Genomic DNA, 19,996 nt, shown 5'->3' with positions numbered 1-19,996 from the left:
CTTCTCTGTGTCTCTTTAGCAGCTAGAGACGAACAAAAAGATGAACTTTCTGATAATCCCCCGGCATTAAAGGTTGCTGCAATACTGTCCTCATGCCAAATCGAGGTGATGCCTGGAAACCCTCACGTATTCAGCACACGCAGCGGTGTTGGACACTTACGGGGAACCTTTAGTATTTGCTAAGCAGAGCTTATTGACTTCCTTAGCTGTACAAGTATAAAGATGTAAAAATGCTCCAAAACTTGGACTTGAAGCAAATTTAGCTATCAAACCGGCTCTGCTAAATAAAATAGCGATGGGAAAGGCATGGAGCTCGGAGGGGGAAAGCAGGACGGTTGATCCCGCGGCCGATGCTGAGCCCGGTGCGGCTGGCAAGGCGCGCGTTTCGTAAAATCGCTAAAGAGTGGAGGAAGACTTTGGGGGAGGCGGTTTTCTCCCCCATTCGCGCGGACTCAGCTTATTTTCTGCTTCTTTCTTGCCACAAAAGGAGTCACTTGTTTAATTTTACAAAATGTTACTGAAGCTTGTTGGAACTGAAACTGCAGCCCACGTCTTCTTGATAAATGACTGTGTGTATTCCTGAAAGGAAGTTAAAACGGGGTTGTGTTATATTTGGTACCTCCCGAAGCACTGAGGCTACTTTGAGTACAGAATGTGCTCAAAGAGAGACTAATTTGCCACTGCAGCGCTTGATGTGATGAGATTTGTCAAGTCGTCGTTTCTGCTGGAATTCACTTACACTTTCTTCTCTCTCCTAAAGATGTTTGCTTTATAGATTTTAGAGTTACATCTTTGAACTGGGGGACCATAAAGGCAAGTCAGAAAGCCTAAAACCGGGATTAAATTCCAGGGGATGAATATGTTTGTTATAAGGTGGAAATACAGAAGTCAAGCAGCTGTACAACAGGTGGAAATATTACTGAGATGTTTCTCTGAGCGTGCTCACGCTCTTGGTAGCAGCAGCAGTGTTGGGATTCTCTGGACCTTTGAGCATGGGCAGGGCGGGATTTGACTTCTCTCCAGGGATGCCATCTCTGATGGTATGGTGGTGGTTGCCTGCAGTTGGCGATTCCGGGAACTTCAGTAAAAAAAAAAAAAAAAAAATTCAGTAAAAATGAAGATTAGATATTAGGAAGAAATTTTTCACTGTGAGGGCGGTGAGCCCCTGGCGCAGGGTGCCCCGAGAAGCTGTGGCTGCCCCATCCCTGGAGGTGTTGAAGGCCAGGTTGGACGGGGCTTGGAGCAACCTGGGCTGGGGGGAGGTGTCCCTGTCGGTGGCAGAATGGTTGGAACTCGATGATCATCAAGGTCCCTTCCAACCTAAACCGTTCTATGATTTATCTTTTTTTTTCCTGTTCATTTGTGATTTCGGGCTGTTTCCTTAGCTGGGCCTGCAGGGCCTCGTGGTGTAACGCTGCAGGGAAAGGTGGGATGGATCAGCCCTCCCAAAGAAACTCTCAGTTGGCTTCCTGGATTTGATGTTTTCCGTTGCCTGTTTTCTCCCTGAGAGTGTTTTCTGAGTGAATGTAAACTAATACTGGATCTGTGGTTAGGAGCAATGAAAAAATATTTAATGTAAACCTTTTGGTACTGGGTTGATTAAAACAAACAACTGTTACAAGGAGCACTGGTCCGGGTTTGTGAACAGTAGGTTTTCTGTTCCTCTGTCTAATGCATAAAGTATGTGGAGCTGCTTGAGAGCTTTTTTGTGTGCTGTACTTCATTTTGAGGTATTTCGTTTTCAGTTCTCCGAGCTTTTGTATCAGCTGGGAAGGGAGGGTGTAGGAGTAACGTGGAAAACTTGGTTTGGCCTGTTCAGTCCCGAATCCTGACAAATAGCTGGTTAACGAGTATTTAAATGAAAGCTTGAGCTTTTTTTTCTCCCTTTTGAAAGCTGAGAAGACCCTCTTTCTGATTTCATCCACTCCTCATGCTCTTTGTTTCTAATTTCTGTGCAGTTCTTCAGCAGAGTGTAGGCAAAGCATAGTTGATGTAGACTCTGTGCAAGACGCGCCATGTGAGTATTCCAGGCCAACCTCATGCAGTTCAACAAGGCCAAGTGCAAGGTCCTACAGCTGGGTCGGGGCAATGCCAAGCACAAATCCAGGCTGGGCGGGGAATGGCTGGAGAGCAGCCCTGAGGAGAAGGCCCTGGGGGTGCTGATTGACGAGAAGCTCAACATGAGCCAGCAGTGTGCGATCACAGCCCAGAAGGCCAACCGTATCCTGGGCTGCATCAGAAGTGTGGCCAGCAGGGCGAGGGGGGGGGGGATTCTGCCCCTCTACTCTGCTCTGGTGAGACCCCACCTGGAGTACTGCATCCAGCTCTGAAGCCCCCAACAGAAGAAGGACATGGACCTATTGGAGTGTGTCCAGAGGAGAGCCATGAGGATGATCCGAGGGCTGGAGCACCTCTCTCTCCTGTGAGGAGAGGCTGAAAGAGTTGGGGCTGTTCAGCCTGGAGAAGAGAAGGCTCCGGGGAGATCTTCTTGCGGCCTTCCAGTCCCTAAAGGGGGCCTACAGGAGAGCTGGGGAGGGACTTTTTACTGGGGCTTGTAGTGATAGGACGAGGGGGAATGGCTTTAAAGTGGAAGAGGGCAGGTTCAGATTGAACATTAGGAAGAAGTTTTTCACTCTGAGGGTGGTGAGGCACTGGCACAGGTTGCCCAGAGAGGTTGTTGAGGCCCCATCCCTGGAGGTGTTCAAGGCCAGGCTGGACGTGGCCTTGGGCAACCTGGGCTGGTGGGAGGTGTCCCTGCCTATGGCAGGGGGGTTGGAACTCGATGGTCTTCAAGGTCCTTTCCAACCTAAACCATTCTATGATTCCACCTGAAGTTGTTGAGCTGTGGCTTATCGGTGTGGAAAGACGTCGTGTCTTGATGGTGCAAATGTTGAATTTCTGCTGTCTTTCTTCCTTTAGCTATGGGGATGGAAAAATGTGTCCTTGGTATGTTTAGGGAAAGGCAAATTAAGATATTTATTTGTAGGAGAGGCGCAGAAAATATGCGTTATCTATTTGTTTAAGTTCAGCAGGTAGGAAATGTGAGCGACGAACCGTTCACATCACACTGTCTTTTTTGCGACTGCCGGTCTTGTAGCCAGCTCCCGTATCCCTTCCCTCTCCTCCTCTTATCCTGAATCTCCATCGCTCCTCCTTTTGGGACTGCGTTTTTTTACATGTACCCATTCCTCCTTTTGCTCTGGTGGAGATAAAGACCGCTCTTTGCTAGAAAGAGCCGTGTTTTCTGTCCGACAGGTTTGCCCGCGGAGCCTCACGGGTCTCTCTCTTTCTTTCTGTTGGTTGCTGCTGCAGAGCTGTGGAATGCTGTGAAGACTCACTGCCCTGCAGCCGTAGGCAGACTCTGCTCCGGATTATCTCCATCCGAAGGCAGCTCGTATCCAAGAGGTATCCGTTCATGTTTTATGTCTTCCCTTCAATTGTAGCGCTTGAGTTTACTCCTCCAAACACCTTTTTCTCTACTCCCTCCACAGACAGAAAAGCTTTGGATGCCACAGAGATTGCAAGTGGTGATTAAAAAGTGTTGGTGTTTGGTATGAGTTGGACCTTTTTTTATATTAAATGAACTTTGGTACAGAATTACATTACATTTTAAACTAAGCAAGTAATTTCTGGATCAAGAAATGCGTAAGCTGAAATTCCAGCAAAATACGTCTAACGTATTTTATTGTGTTGATTTATAAAGTTAATAAACCTAAGGTAATCAGCAGACTGGCGTAGAACACAGTAGGTATGTGCTGCTCCTATAAAGAATTGTGAGAGTTAGGAGGTTTTTAGTGTTTATTAGTCTTAATATCTTCTTAGTAAATAATTTATTTTTGGTTTATATAAAAAAGAAGGCAAAAAGTACTGCTTGTGTTCGCTAGCTGTGTCAAAATCAGTGGGTTGGCAAAGGCGTGATTCCTGGTATAAATGTCTGTCGTTTGCCCATAGACAGGCAAATTATTTTCTAATAGTTTATGTTGCAGCCTTTCATAAAAGAAAGCTAGAAACAATTTTTTTTAAAGATAAACTTTGCAGTGCAACGTGGTCTCTAAATTGGTTGGAGCAGGTTCTATCTTAATTATTGGGTTTTGTACATGGTACGTAGCATTGTGAGTCCCGAACAGGCCAAGCCCTCTAGGCGTTTATATATAAGAAAACCAAATATGTTATAATAGCGGTATGACATGATATACGGCTGGCTATTAAATACAAACGAGCCACTTCAGGAAATCCCTGTGCTTCACACGGTTAAGGGCTGGAAGGTACGATGGGCAAATGGCGCTGTACACCCGCCCTGTGCTTAAATCTTCCCCGAGGTGTTCACCCTTGGTTGTTGCTGCGGAGAAGACACTGGGATAGCTGGAGTGTTGGTCTGACCCAATCCAGCTGTTCTTGTGCAGAAGTATGGAAAAAACAGGGTTGACTCTTTTTTTTTTTTTTTTTCTTATTTTTTTTCTCCTTTTAAATGTTTTGCTGCTTGCCTTGGTAACATGAACTTTAAATGTCAGCTGCCAGGATACCCACTGAGTGTTCTGCTCCCACTCAAGTCAGATTTGCTGAAAACCAGATGCAGACAGACAACAGCAGTGCTGACGGGTGCTCTCTGCTTCTTGGATCCGCTGCGCTGCACCGGGGCCGTACATTTAGCCATGCTGGGATCCTTATCCTCTTATCCTCCCAATATTTTAGCAAGCAGAAGCGTTCCAGCCCCGCGTTGGGAAAAACCTGCCCTGATTAGATGCCTGCTCTTCGGGTACGGACAAAATCAGGCTGTTGTTTCTTCCTCATCCCACCCTCAACAGCTCAACCTCTCTTAGGTGGGATGGGACAGAAAGTGCCAAGTGTTTCAGAAGAGCTTTGCTTCCTCCTTGCTTGTGTTCGTCCCTGAAACGACAACGATGGAGCCCTTTCCATCTCCTGCTTCCCCTTTTTCTTGAATATCGTGCTAGATAAAAAGGATAAAGGAAAAAGAAAAAAAGGGACCTTTTTGCTGCTCCTGTCCCCTTTTTCTGCCCACTGCCTCCTGAATCTCCGAATTGAAGTAAGAGACGTGGTTGGGGCTTTTTCTGGGCCTGAGAAACAGAGGTGCAAAAAGGAGAGAGACAAAGCCCGGGGAGCGCATTTGATGGGTTGTGAGGTAGGGAGAAAACAGAGGTGGGGGCTGAGTTGCTCAGACTGGAGAACTGGGGCTGGCATTGATGGGACATCTGGAAGACTGGGATGTTTTTTTTCAAATGAGAATATGTTGTTAAGAGTTGGCTTTGCAGGAGAAAGAGAGCTGCTGCTCCAAGGGGCTCCTGCTCCAATTCAGCTCCAGATACAGAAACTTGAGTTTAAGCTTTGTGTGTGCTGGGTATCTGAGCTCCCAGCCTGGTCCCTGGAGATGTCAGGAGTGGGATTGACGGAGCCTGGGGAGATGTGGCTGACTAGGTATGGGTTGTCCTCTTCAAGTCGATCGGGGTTGCTCTCCAGGCTGTGACTGCCCTGCTTGGGATCTCCACCGACCGCTTCAGACGTTTGCTTTTCAGGTGTCTTTATCTTGGATTGAACCTCCCCCTTTTCGAGTCACGATGGTAAACAGTGTTCAGAAATCAAAAGGCCGAAGAAATTGAGTTAAACTCTCGAACCCGTGTGTGCCCAACCTCTTAAATTAGTTTACTTAGGTTACGTTATTTCCTGCACAGGAAGTACCTCAGTCCCCAAATCCTAAGCGGAATTCCAGCAACTAAATAGTTAATGTGTGTGTGTGTGTGTAAAATCCGCGTGTATCTAAAAATACCTCTCTTATCTGTGTAATGGGTTGGTTTGATGTAAATATTTTTAAATATGCTTTTACATTAGGCTGGTTTTTATACGGTGCGTGTGAGTGGAATTTGGCAAACTGGACTTTATACCTTTGCTGCGTTCATCTCAATGTTTTTGAACTCATATGGAAAATTTCTGATCTTTAGTCTCCTGGCCATGTGCGCCAGTTTGGTGGGGTCAGTTTGGCCATCTTCGCTGGGCTGGGAATGCACCAAATCCAGAGCTGAAGGGAAGCGTTGTGCAGCGGGTGATGGGTACTTCTCTGCTGGTGGGCCATGACTAACCTCACTTAGTGATTTTCTTTTCTACTGCGTGAGCAAATCCTTTTTTCACAGATCTTAAGTTTTCTTGAATTGCCAGCTCTTTTTTGGAGAAGAAATTTCCTTTCAGAGAACATATGATATGGAAGGTGATTTCTGTTAAGCGAACTTACGTACTGCATCCTGCTCTGGAGTCTCCAGTACAAGACAGACACGGACCTGTTGGAGCGGGGCCAGAGGAGGCCCCGGAGCTGCTGGGAGGGCTGGAGCCCCTCTGCTGGGAGGACAGGCTGGGAGAGGTGGGGGGGTTCAGCCTGGAGAAGAGAAGGCTCCGGGGAGACCTTATTGCAGCCTTTCAAAGGTGGCTTTTAACAAAGACGGAGAGTCTTTTTACCAGGGCCTGTAGTGACAGCACAAGGGGCAATGGTTTTAAACTGAAGGAGGGGAGATTTAGATGAGATCTTAGGAAGAAATTTGTCACTGTGAGGGTGGTGAGGCGCTGGTGCAGGTTGTCCAGAGAAGCTGTGGCTGCCCCATCCCTGGAGGTGAAACATTTCTTCCTGATATCTCATCTCAATCTCCCCTCTTCCAGCTTGAAGCCATTCCCCCTCATCCTATCACTACATGCCCTTGGAAAAAGTCCCTCTCCAGCTCTCCTGAGGGAGCAAATCCTTCTCGTAGTCATGTCTGCTCCCTTAAAGACATCCTCTTTCAATGTTTTTTTTCCTCAGTATTTCGTGGCGGTCAGAGTCACCGGCTAATCACACATTGGGACTGCGGGTCCCTGTGCCGGGCTGTGTCACTTCCCATATCCACTGCAGCTCTCCGGGGGAAACCTGCGGTGTCCTTTGCCTGTCTGTGGTGTGTGATGGATGCTGTGCCACAGGGATGTATTGTAATCGAGTGTCAGGATAGGAACATCAGCCTGAACATCCCACGATGATTAGTTTGGGGCGTAGAGGAATTATTTTATTGACAAAGCGGCTTCGTGATTCTTTATGGCTCAATACTGCTGATATACAGTAATTGTTAGAGGAATAAGGAGTAAGGCATCGTTAGGAAGATGACATTTCCCGTAACAAGGAAGAAAAATCAACTGTCAAAAACTGATTTAAAAAACAAAGGAAGGTTTTTAATAAGATTTATGGACATAACCAACAGAGAGGGTCTCTGACATCACACTTTTCAAGACTCTGTGGACTGACTTTCTACCTGTGATCTATGAGTTTACCTGCATATTAAAGTGTGTCATAGATATTGTCCTGAGGTACGTGGAGAGCGCACCAAAATACTTTTTGTCTGTCTGCGCAGCCAGAAAGACGCAGTTAGGGTCTCTTTTCTTCCTTTGAGTCTAGGATGTGAGTCGTATCTACGTCTCTTATTAAAAAAATACGTGTGTGTCATGAAAGCTTTGTGGCCTTCACTTCTTTTTTGGATTGAGGTTTACCACATTGGTCTCTTTTTGTAGCCATGTGGTAGTTGCTTCTCTTAGAATCATAGAATGGTTTGGTTTGGAAGGGACCTTGAAGACCATCCAGTTCCAACCCCCCTGCCATGGGCAGGGACACCTCCCACCAGCCCAGGTGGCTCCAAGCCCTGTCCAACCTGGCCTTGAGCACCTCCAGGGATGGGGCAGCCACAGCTTCTCGGGGCAACCTGCGCCAGGGGCTCACCACCCTCACGGTAAAGAATTTCTTCCTACTATCTAGTCTAAATCTCCCCTCTCACAGTTTAAAACCATTCCCCCTCGTTAGAGGCCAGACTGATGTTCAGCAGACTTGCAAAGTGAAAGTCCCAACTGGCCACTGCATGGAGAGTAACAGAGATTTCAGAAACAATACAAAAATAGAATCATAGAATCGTCTAGGTTGGAAGGGACCTTTAAGATCATTGAGTCCAACCATTAACCTCACACTGCCAAGCCCACCACTAACCCATGTCCCTCAGCACCACGTCTACATGTCTTTTAAATCCCTCCAGGGATGGTGGCTCCACCACTTCCCTGGGCAGCCTGTTCCAATGCTTGACAACCCTTTTGGTGAAGAATTTTTTCCTAATATCCAATCTAAACCTTTCCTGGTGCAACATGAGGCCATTCCCTCTTGTCCTATCACCTGTTGCTTGGGAGAAGAGACTGAACTCCTCCTTGCTACAACCTCCTTTCAGGTAGTTGGACATCCGTGTTTCCTGATGAGGCGAAGAACAAAACCCTAACGAGAACTCTTCAAATGATGCATCGAAACGAGCGCAGCGCGCTCCAGAGAAGCTGCTGACAGTCCTTGCCAAGTGGGCGATGGTAGGAGATCAACTTGAGGACCGATTTTCTTTTCCTGCTGAAGAAGTGCAGTAGCACACTCGGTTCTTCCTGTCGCTGTGACTGAGATGAGATTATAAGGAAACATCCAGTATGTTCCCTCCGCCTTTCTGTAGCGCCTTCCCGCAGTGTTTGCTCCACATTTCTGCTCTCACAAAAGCCGTGCTGGAAGCAGTGGCCTTTCCTTCACATGTATAATTTACCGCCTCTTCCCGGTGTGCCAGCCTTGTTTGTATTGATAAATGAATGTTCTCTGTGTACAGCCTGCAGATAATTCCGCTTGTCGAGTACAATGCTGCTAAATATACCTGTTTCTGATTAAGCGCGTTTGAATTTGTGAGTTTGGTTAATAAGCTACACCTTTCACAGATTCTTTTGTTAACTCATAAAAGCCGCGTGTTCTGATTTATAGTGCCAAAAGGGGTAAACTGACGTTAAAAGCATTAATTAGTCTTGGTTGACTGCACAAAGAATAGCGTTGGTGCGCGCCAGCTTTTGATTTAGCCCTTTGTGGGCCTTTGATTTTTGCCTAAGCTTGTTAAAGGGTCTGTATCTCTGCCTTTTTCATGCTAGATTGTATAATTAGAATTTAGTGAGAAATACAGTGATTGGGCTCGAAGAGCAAGCGCCCTGTACAATTATAAGCAATAAAGTTGTAAAAGCAATTGGGCAGAACTTTACATATATTTTAACAGAGAAACGTTCTTTTTACCATGTGGATGCGATAACTCGGTATTGTTAGATTCGCAGTAACGATATCCGGAGGATTTGTTGGAAGCTGTGGGCACCCTTGGTAAAACTCGCAACGGATACGTTTGCGAGAGCTTTGGATTTGCCCGTTGGGCGGTACTTCAGCAGCACGGGAACATCGTGGAAGTTTCGTAAACCGCATTGCAGGCGGCACTGATGTTTTTTGTTTTCCACTACATCTTCACCCATTTCGTACAGGCTAATAGGAAAAAAACCCCCAACCCAGACCTTGCAGCATTGCCTGGGTTTTATACTTGGAATTATCACGTTATAACATTTGTGAGAGTATTTCAGTATATGGTGGATTCTGTAGTACCCAATTCTAGCAGCTATTCTCCGCGCAAAAGTTTGAAAATTAGTTGAGATGCAAAGTATAGGCTGAGTTTATTTTTTAATGGAACTTCCATAATTATGCTTGACTGCAAAAAAAAAAAAAAAAAAAGAATGCCATTGGTATAATTTTGATAATTGCCTCTGGTTTGTTTGTGAATTAAGATTTCCCTCTGTCTGTATAAAGTTTTCTTCTCTCTTAGATATTATCACATTAACTGCTCTATAAAAAGAACGTTGGATCGGGTTTCCATCCAAACTTGTGATTAAAGAGCCAAGAGTTGCCCAGTGTGGTACCTCCAATACTGCCTTCATTTCCTTTCTGCGACAGTATGTATTTATCATAACAGTTGGCTGAGGGCACGTGTGGCGTTGCTAATGGTGACCCACTGTAGAAATGTTTTTTAAGCATGCAAATATCCAACTGCATATGAAAATTTCCACATTTCCCACTGTTGGACATTGGAGCTTGAGAGATCTCAAGTCCTTAGATGATGGAGAGAGGTGGGATACATCTGAAGCTCCTCGGCTTAACAAAAAGCCTTCTGCGGTCTCCTACATATTTTATATGTATATAATGACATACTGATGTCTTCTATTGTAATTTGTATTTTAAAAGATGTTTGCGCTGTGAAGTTGTCTGCCGTTCTCTGTGGTTTGGCAGCTTTGAAGGCGTAATGGCGTATGCTTCTCCCTCCTCTCACCATTAATTATGTCACTAGAAACCCAATAGCAACTGGAGACCTCCTCTGCAGGTAGATGTCAATGGTGGCTTTATTAGAGGGTATCGCGGGTCACTGCTGGAGAGACCCTCCTGGGGTTGGGCACAGTGAGAGCTCTCATCTCTCTCCAGGTACTGTTCAAAACCCGTCCATGTGGGCTACCTCTGGCCCCATGGCCAAAAGCTGCTGGGCTACAGACAGGTGCCTGTCAAGGTGGTGCATTTTTCCAACCCCATGGAAAATTCCCTCCTGGTTTAAATAACTGAGTTGTGGTAAGCAAAGGTGGAAAGGGACCTCTGATTTTTTGGGGCATTTTAGCAAAGCTGTTAGGCAACGCTAGGATGGGTTTGGGTTCTTTTTATCATCCTTCTCCTGTTCAGAGTCCTTGCTTGAATGCATTTATAAACGGAAATGGAAATGAAAATAGAGTGCCATTGCAAAGAATTGTGATGATCATTCTGCCTGGTCCAGTGAAGAGTTGGGGTTAGAAAGAAACCTGTTTTATTTGTTAAATGGCAAATTAGAACCACAGAGTCCCCTAGATTGGGAAAGACCTGTAAGATCATCTAGTCCAATCCTTAACCTAACACTGACCAGCCCACCACTAAACCACGTCCCTCAGCGCTATGTCTACATGACCCTTAAATATCTCCAGGGATGGGGACTCCACCACTGCCCTGGGTAACGAGTTCCAGTGCCCGGTGACGCTTTTGGTAAAGAATTCTTCCTAATATCCATTGTTTTTTCTTTTTTTTTTTTTTTTTTGTTGTTGTTGGCAAGTTGTAATTTAACAATCAGCCAGCTGCACAAATCGTTAAATTGCCGAACATTTAACCAAGTGTCAGATTTTGGGTACCCAGTACTACATCATGGGTTTCCAGGTTCTTTATGGAGACAATGTGACAAAACAGATGACGCAGGCGGGTCCCCAGAAGCTCTGCCTTGCCGTGTCCTCTGGGCGATGCTCTGCACCTCTCGGCGAGGCTAATGATGAGAGCTGGGTGAAAGCTTGTGCTCGGGTCGGGTTTTGGGGTTTGCTCAGAGGTGGATGTAAAAAGAAGCGTTTTCGGAAGAGGATGTTGCCATTAAAATAAAAAGCGTGGCCTGGCCAAGTACATACCTGTGTTAGTGCTGGCGAGTGCGTGTGCTGCTTCATCACCAAATTAGTCTTCGCTCCTGAAGGATTTTTGTGAGCGCTTGCCTGCTGAGTATCATCCTCTCCCTCATTATCATCATTGTTCCCTCTTGCTCAGGCTTTTTCTTTCGTAATGTAAACGATTTCTAATGGTTCTTTCCTTCTCCGCTATCAAATAATGGCAAAAGAGAAAATTGGTGATAGCTGAAGACCTATTTTTCACGAGGCAGGCTGAGTTTTGTAATAAAAATGCTTTCTCCTTGCCTGCTCAGTTAAACGTTGATGATAATTTGTCATCGCTGCAATATTTGCTTTATGGAAGGAGTTTAAACCATATTCTTCTGCTTCAGATATTAAGTTTGCTCGTGGTTATTAGTGTAAGACAAAGCATGCGATACGCTCTGGGGACGAGTCCCCCTTCACTGGGAAGCTCGTGATCTAGAGTAGAAGAAGGTGAAGTAGAAATTTGGGGGTCATTTATTTGAGTATGGGGAAAAGCCACTCTTTAAGAGGGATGGGGGGAACGTGGTAAGTCAGCAGAGGACTGTGCAGGTGGGCAGGGAGAGGACGTGGGCAGAAGAACAGCGAGGAGGTCTTAGGATTGGGTCTTGGCGGGAGGATGCTTTTATTTTCCTGAGCCTTGTAAACATCGCTAACCTAATTTCTTCAAATAAATTGCAGAGCTAGGTGGTAGGGAAAGCAGAGCAATTCTGCGGGGAGTTTAGTTTTAGATTCATTTAGAATCAGGAGTTAGACTTAAAACAATAATTAGGATTTAACCGTTTCTTTTCAAAACCTGATATCCCAGGGAAATCGGGCCATACGCACTCTGTGTGAGCACTTCCATCCCGTAAACTTTGGAAGTCTGGTAAGGGAAGAAGTCTCAGGGATGATTAACTTCTTCTAGGTCTCAGGAAAGTGAAGGCTTTTTGTAAGTCAGTAAAGTGGCACTGGCGCAGGGTGCCCCGAGAAGCTGTGGCTGCCCCATCCTTGGAGGTGCTCAAGGCCAGGTTGGACGGGGCTTGGAGCAACCTGGGCTGATGGGAGGTGGCCCTGCCCAGGGCAGGGGGGTTGGAACTCGATGATCTTCAAGGTCCCTTCCAACTTAAACCATTCTGTGATTCTATGTATTCACACACAAGGTGCCAAAAAATCTCCAGCGATCTGATAAATGCCCAGTCATGGGAGAAGCTTTGTTTTGAATTTCCACTTGGCTAAAGTCAGTCAATGTGAGAAACAACTCCACGGGAAACCAATGTGCAAGTAGCTCCTTGTTTTCTATTATTTTCTTGTTTTTTTTTTTTTTTTCTTTTTTTTTTCTTCTGTCATTGCATTGATTCATCATATATCTCAAACTTTTTTCTCTAGGGGAAAAGGTAAAAGAATATTTTGAGTGATGAAGTAAGATGACGAAAGTTAGGAGAGGGGTAGTTGCATGTTATTTCAGGAGTGTTTTATCTATTCAAAATACACTCTCCAAGAAACTTTAAAATATGTGTGCGCACGTGTGTGTGTATATATATGAGAAAAGGTATTTACTCTTTCCTTCCCTGCAAAACCCCAAACTCAGACTTGCTGCTTGGCAATTTGTCCAGTTGTCTTCAGGAAAGGGCAGTAGAGGCAGAATTGTGTTTAATGGGTTTAATTAGACTGGTGAAGGGATTAAGGCAGGATTAGGAAGCTGTTGTAACAGGTCTTCGACTACCTGGAGAGAGGGAACTCTCTCTGCCTTGCTTTTGGTTTTGGTTGGGGTTTATTCACTTATTTATTTGAGTTAAAACCATTTGGAAAAAAAATTGGTAGTGCGTTTATAGAATCACAGAATGGTTTGGGTTGGAAGGGACCTTGAAGATCATCGAATTCCAACCTTCCTGCCACCGACAGGGACACCTCCCCCCAGCCCAGGTTGCTCCAAGCCCCGTCCAACCTGGCCTTCAACACCTCCAGGGATGGGGCAGCCACAGCTTCTCTGGGCAACCTGCGCCAGTGCCTCACCACCCTCACAGTGACAAATTTCTTCCTAATATCTAATCTAAATCTCTCCTCTTCCAGTTTGAAGCCATTCCCCTATCCGTATACCCTAAAAGAAATCCCATGCGTATGTTTGAATGGCTGAATAGAGAAAATGAGACATTTGGGAGTCCAATTACGCACCGTGAGAGGTGATGGTGGTTGTGGAGGACTTTGGAGTATTGAACCGTAAATGTCCTCTGTGTATTCAGGGAAACGGAAACTGCCTTTAAACCGCATTTTTAGCAGAACTTGGTTCCTAAAGGCAACACAGATCTAAAATGACAAATATCTTTAGCAGCACGGAGATGTTTAAGAGCTGGTTCTTCCCTCACTTATCTGTCAGTTTGTTCAGACTCCCAAGTTTGTTCCTCCTGCTGCAGTTGATAACATCGTTAGCGCTTGAAGCAGGGTAAAGAATGCGGCTCCTTGATCCGCTGCAGTCGCTGTTGATGCTCCTGCCTGGAGAAGAAGCAAAACGCTTCGGGCCCGAGCTCAGGTTCTGACAGGTAAAAACATTTCCATTTGCTTGAAAAAGCTGTGTGCCCTTCCGTCTTCCCCGAGCGCATCCGAGTCCTTGGGGCAGAGAGTTACCGGCGTCCGCCTTCGTTGGCGGAGAGATTTTGGGGTAAGAATGAAAGCCTTTGAGCTTCTATTTTGTTTGGTTTTGGTTTTTTTTTTTTTTTTTTCGCCTTCAGTCAGCACATCCTTAGCTCTTAAGTCCAGCGCATTGGGACCAGCGGTGTGCAGGTCATCGCACCGTGGGCCGGTACAGCCCGGAAAGTGTGAACCCATCATCTCCTTCCAGCCGCGGCCTGAGGGCGGTTATTCACAGCTCCCACAAATCTTTCGGTCTTTGACTTGCCGTCGTTTGTTTTCCTTCCCCACTTGAAGGAAGTGGTTCTTTCCAGTATGAGAAGCATTACGTTGACTCAACTACTTTGTTGGCTGAAGCAGCGCTTTGAAGTGAATCTTTGAAGTTCCTTCTATGATCCGGGATTCGATTAGACCACTTTTTACCCAGCGGTCTTTTAGCAGGGATTTTATTTGGGAGAATCTCACTAGCTATTTCAGCTCCAACAAGTATAAGCAGCCCTTCCTTCAATTTTAAGGCTATTACCTGCTCAGATTGTGTGGTAATTGAGGGAGTGGAATCGTACCGATACCTAATAAAAAAAAAAAAAAGTTCTACCTATAGTGGAATTGATTCAAATACAGGAGGAGAGGCCCTTGTTCTTGGAGGCTGTATAAAGTCTACTCCGTCCGTCTTCCGGAGAGCTGTGCTTAGATTGCCGTTTTCAAGTAGAGCTTTTGAATTACTAATTACGGGTATGCAAAATATTTAACTATTTTTTTAAAAAAATAGATGTATTTAACATAAAGGGAAGGAAGGAAGGAAGGAAGGAAGGAAGGAAGGAAGGAAGGAGGAGACACCTTTTAGTTCTGCCATTTTTGATCCTAACTCACACTGTTTTCAACATTCACTTTTAATACTTGACTTGTGCTTGAGCACGCAGACGTTATGGGGTCATCCGTGGTATCAGCAGAGTCTCGCTGGTCAGCTTTTCCAAGCATGTCTCTGGCATTAAGTCTCAAACTGGAAAGGTAATCCCCTCCGGAGTCCTGACCTACTCTCAAAATTACTTTCTCCTGCGCTTTTGAGCCTTTGGGTTATATTCCAATGTTTTTTTCCCTCTTCATCAAGACGGCTTGCTTAATTGCTGTGACTGCTAGGCAGCAATCTTACTCTCCTGTCTTACAGACCTCCTTTTCTTCAGTTCCTTCATAATAAAGTAGTTTCTGGACCAGGGCCAGGCCTTTAGCCCAAATTGTCTTCTAGCTTTCGTATCAAATGAGGGACAGCACCGCCAGATTTCCGTCCTAATCCCTCTTCCCGAAGACAAAGACGTCGGCACTGTCTAGACATCAGAGTTCAAAAGATTTTATTTGCTTTTTCCCGTGTGTTAATTCAAGGCTGAGGGTTCCCTCTTTCTCCTTTTCATCCCACATAATAGTTCCCAAAGCCTCCCGATCTACCATTGCTCGACGGCCGAAATCCCACGTACGATTTGGGAGTAGGTGGTCTGTGCCCCTTTGGAGCGGAGTCAGCCAAAGAAGATGTGGTGAGTTCTGGCTGGTGGCCCATGTGGTGGATGGACTAAGCCTTTGTAATTTAAAATCTCTTTTTTTTTTTTTGTTTTTTTTTTTGTTTCATATCAAATGCTGTATTCGGTCACAAGATATTACACAACAGCTGCCAGCCGTTCTTAACCTTTTATACTTTTTTATGGCTTAGTTCATGCAACAGTCTTTCCTTCCACGTTGTACAGCTTTTCCATGGGGGAGTGGATCCTTACAAGCTACAGATTTTGAGTAGGAAAAGCTAACAACTTAGCCGCTTTCCTGGTCCTTTGATGTTTTCCTTCTACAAATGGCAGGTTTTGACCTTTTTTTTTTTCTTTGGAAGTGTTCTGCTGGGAAGTTTAGCTAATGAGAGATCATTAGGATCCTATTTACCCTTGGATGGGGTCTAGTTATGTAGTGAAGAGCAGGTCAGCTACAAAACCATTGGGAAAACTGAAGACAAATTGGTAGAGGAGCCAAAGCTGCCTCAAGAATTTGTCGTCACAACTTCTTTTTGCCCAACGTTCTCCCTCGTTTTGGAGATGGCTTCCTTACGCGTATTTATTTTCTGTTTTTAATCTTGAAGTGTGGAAATAATGGTCTCCAACCAAAAAAGATGATGGATTCTCTTGCAGATGTGAAAGCCTTTTCCTGGTTCGTCCGCCTCCCCGAGGAGGTACGCGTTGGATCCGTGATGGTGCTGGCCATGCTCATCCCCACACCGAGACCTGCTGCTGGCACGAGTCTGCAAATAAGTGAGAAGAAGAGATGCAAATAGGCAGATTAGAAGTTTAAAAGCTGCAGTTAGACGCAGTAAAAATGTAAATGGGAGAAAATCAACCAAACTTGAGGCCCTCTTGGCACTTCAGCGCTTTCCTCTTGCCTGTCTGGCAATCTTTCTGGATGTCACAGCTGGGGACAAGGAGAAACGTTGTGTTTTGTGTCTTGTATAGAGCTGAGTGTGTAATTTTTAGTTAAAAATAAGACAGCTTAATGTCAAGATTGCAAGTTCAAAAAGCATAACGGGGCCGTACATCACTAACCGCTCTTTCATTGTGTTCTATATATATGTGAGTCTTTATCAGCATTATTTCTGTCCAGGTTTCTCTCTCTTCAAAACCACCGCTCATTCTGTGAAAGGTGCCTTGGTCTGAGGGCCAGGGCTCTCTCGGGGAAATTAATTCCTTAGAACTTTAGCCACCTAAAAGGGAAGCACCTGGTTTCTTGTCTGGGCTCCTCTCAGTTCGTGGGGACACATAGACACCTGCCGTAGACAGTTGTGTTAAAATGGGGTGACTTTGCCTTTGGCGTTCCTTCCAATTGATGATGGAGGACATCAGGACCGCTTAACGTAGCTTAGGTACCAACAATTTGAATGGAGATAGTTAGGGAAGACAACCTTTGCCCTGCGAGTCTTGCCTACGTTGGTGGTTACTACTGGGATACACACATGTGCTGGTGTAAGATATTTAATTAAAATTAGTCTTCTTTATAAGAACCTAAACCAAGTATTGTAGATCACATGGTCTCTCTAGGAATCGTACATCAGCTTTCAACCTGTTTCGGGTGGTTTGTCGGTGGACTGTGAGGGTTGTTTCACGGGTACTACTTGAGGATTATTTTTGTCAGTTCGTTATAGGTTTTGATGGGGATTTATAAGCCAATAGCTTTGGTTGCTCTGCTGGACTTGCTTTTGGGTTACTAAATATTGTGCATTTAACGTTCAAATAATGTGGGATTTCAGAATCAGTAGCCGATTCTCTTGTTGATTTACAAAGGATTGTAGACAGAAAGCTCACAGACTAGGGAAAGTAATTGACTGTAATGATGTTGTATAGGAAGACCACTGCAGCTTATTTATCATAGAATGACAGAATGGTTTGGGTGGGAAGGGACCCTTAAAGACCATCTAGTCCAACCCCTCTGCCATGGGCAGGGGCATCTTCAACTAGACCAGGTTGCTCAGAGCCCCGTCCAACCCAACCTGGAATGTTTCCAGGGATGGGGCATCTCCCACCTCTCTGGGCAACCTGGGCCAGTGTCCCACCACTCTCACAGTCATGAATTTCTTCCTCATATCTCATCTCAGTCTCTCCTCTTCCAGTTTAAAACAGTTCCCCCTCATCCCATCGCTTCCCTCCCTGATCCAGAGTCCCTCCCCAGCTCTCCTGGAGCCCCTTTAGGCACTGGAAGGGGCTCTGAGGTCTCCCCGGAGCCTTCACTTCTCCAGGCTGAACCCCCCCACCTCTCCCAGCCTGTCTTCCCAGCAGAGGGGCTCCAGCCCTCCCAGCAGCTCCGGGGTCTCCTCTGGCCCCGCTCCACCAGCTTCATGTCTCTCCTGTGCTGAGGCCCCCGAGCTGGAGGCAGCACTGGGGGGGGTCTTCTCAGAGCAGAGCAGAGCGCAGCAGAGGGGCACAATCCCCCCCTCGCCCTGCTGGCCACGCTGCCGGGGATGCAGCCCGGGGTGCCGGGGGCTCGCTGGGCTGCCAGCGCACATTGCTGGGTCAATGTTGAGCTTCTCCCCCACCAACACCCTCAAGTCCTTCTCTGGGATGCTCTCCATCCATTTTCCGCCCAGCCTGTATGGATACCTGCATTGATTTACCATCACTTGCTTCCTTTGATGCCTCCCCTCCATTTAGCCATCTCTCCGGCTGGATTGATAACACCGGCAAGTCACCGGAGCATCCTCGGGCTCCCTTCCCCCAGCTGCCAGCGTGGAGGAACGGCGAACTCCTCTCGTCAGCAAGCCCGCTCGTTGCCTTCCAGAGCGTCTCGCTGTAATTCAGTTATGAATCATTGCTTTATTTGTCATGTCAAGCTCCAGCAGGACGGTTTAAAGTGCTTTTAGTCGGCAGTAATTTGAGGCACTCTGCCAAACCGTTCCGTTGTTGTCAGAGCCGGCGGTGGCTGCGGCTGATACGATGATAAAACACGTCCTGACTGCAGATCATTGCCGCGGTGGCAGGAAGGCTGTTCATTTTCACATGTGGCAGGCAATAAGAGCTAATTAACAACCGGAGGAATTTGTTGGGTTTATCCCTGGGGATTACGCAGTTGGGTGTAGGTATTCAAAACTGTTAATGTACGTATTTCACTGTCTTTTATGTTTTTAAAAATTCATTTTCCTGAGTGTGGTTTTACACTGAAAGTGTATCAGCAGAATATGGGTCTCTATAGTGCAATTGGAATATTTTCTACACAAGAGGAAACGTGTATTAAATTTTTCTCCTCAAACAGAAATACAACTTGCTTTAAGGAAGAAAAAAAAAATAAAATCCTTTTGCTGCCTTAAAATAATTTGTTGGGGAAAAAAAATGCCTTTTTTTTGTATGAAGGTTTTGTGTCTGCGGGATGCCGGCTGAATGCCGTGTTAGGAATCGGCTGGTGCTGATGTCGATTTAAAAATAAAATCCGAATTGCTCGGGCGCAGGAGGTTACCAGTCAAATATTGTCGAGAGAAACTGTTGTGACGTGCTGCCTTCGATACACACCGAGGGGTGCGGAGGGGCGGCAGTACGAGTAGCGTGGGCAACAGTGAAATCGTTACTTTTCTCCCGGTCCTTTAACTAAATCAATTTATTGTCGGAATATCTGTGTCGGTAAAAGGAGAGGAAACGATGAGCCGTACACCTGCGTCGTTCTTGTCGTCATCCCTCCGCTCCAGACCCCGCCGCCGGTGCCAGGCGAGCGTTGCGGGACGTCTCGCGGCTCGGCCCTCGACTCTATGTATTTTTTAAACAGTTCTTCCTCCTTTCTGCTCCTTTGATTCCACTTTTTCCTTTGAAAGCCAGACGAGTAGCTGAACCTTCAGTTCTCATTATCGTTGTCATCTTTAGTGTCCATCTTTTTTTAATTTTTTTTTTTTTTTTTTTTCAATCCCACCTGTGACATAGGTGTGGTTTTAAAAAACGAAAACCCAAATGTCGCATTTACGGTCTGGTTTTTGTATCACTCTGTGGTGGTGTCGGCCTCAGGATGGCCACGAATGGGTTTTAGTGGCTCTGATGATGCCTCGTCTTGATGAAGATGATGCCTTTATCATCTGCAGGATGATAAATTTCAAGCAGGGGGGATGAAAACGTTAAGGTAATGCATGTGAGGAAGGGCGTCTCGTATCTGGAAGAATTGGTTGGGTTTTGCTGGACCTGAGCTACGGGCAACTTCATGACTTATGATTTGAGCTTCAAACGGTGCTGTCCTCTCGTTTTAGCGTTTTGCCGGTAGTGCGACCCCATCAAGATAACAAAGCGAAGCACCTCACGTTTTCTATTTATACTCGGGAATACTCGGGATGGGATGATGATGTTCTAGTGGGAGGTGCCCCTGCCCATGGCAGGGGGGTTGGGGCTCGATGATCTTCAAGGTCCCTTCCAACCTAAACCATTCTGTGATTCTGCGTTACACTCTCGGGTCTGTCTATCTGACTCTTTTTTTTTTTTTCCCACCTTCCAAAGCTGAACGTGGTGGGAGCTCGGGGAGTTGTCGTCTCATGCTGAAGAACAGAGCACGGCTAGGAAAAACCTTCTGACTTCGTATCTTC

At 45.9% G+C, this 19,996-nt stretch overlaps 1 protein-coding gene across 3 annotated transcripts in view; it reads left to right on the top strand.

The window, feature by feature from the left end:
* The window catches only part of FAM168A (family with sequence similarity 168 member A), a 235,271-nt gene that overhangs the window by 54,460 nt on the left and 160,815 nt on the right, over nt 1-19,996 (top strand). For 2 of the 3 annotated variants that reach the window (XM_082498130.1, XM_082498129.1), the window contains exon 2: nt 3,313-3,405. The exons of the other annotated variant lie outside the window; for it this stretch is intronic. The gene's annotated coding sequence lies outside the window, so the exon portion shown is untranslated. The remainder of the gene's footprint in view (nt 1-3,312; nt 3,406-19,996) is intronic. 3 annotated transcript variants of the gene reach the window in all.

Source organism: Vanellus vanellus (assembly GCF_965231255.1).
Source record: "Vanellus vanellus genome assembly, chromosome: 1".
NCBI lineage: Eukaryota > Metazoa > Chordata > Aves > Charadriiformes > Charadriidae > Vanellus > Vanellus vanellus.
The sequence above is the reverse complement of the archived record's forward strand: the minus strand, read 5'-3'. Positions and strand labels throughout refer to the sequence as shown.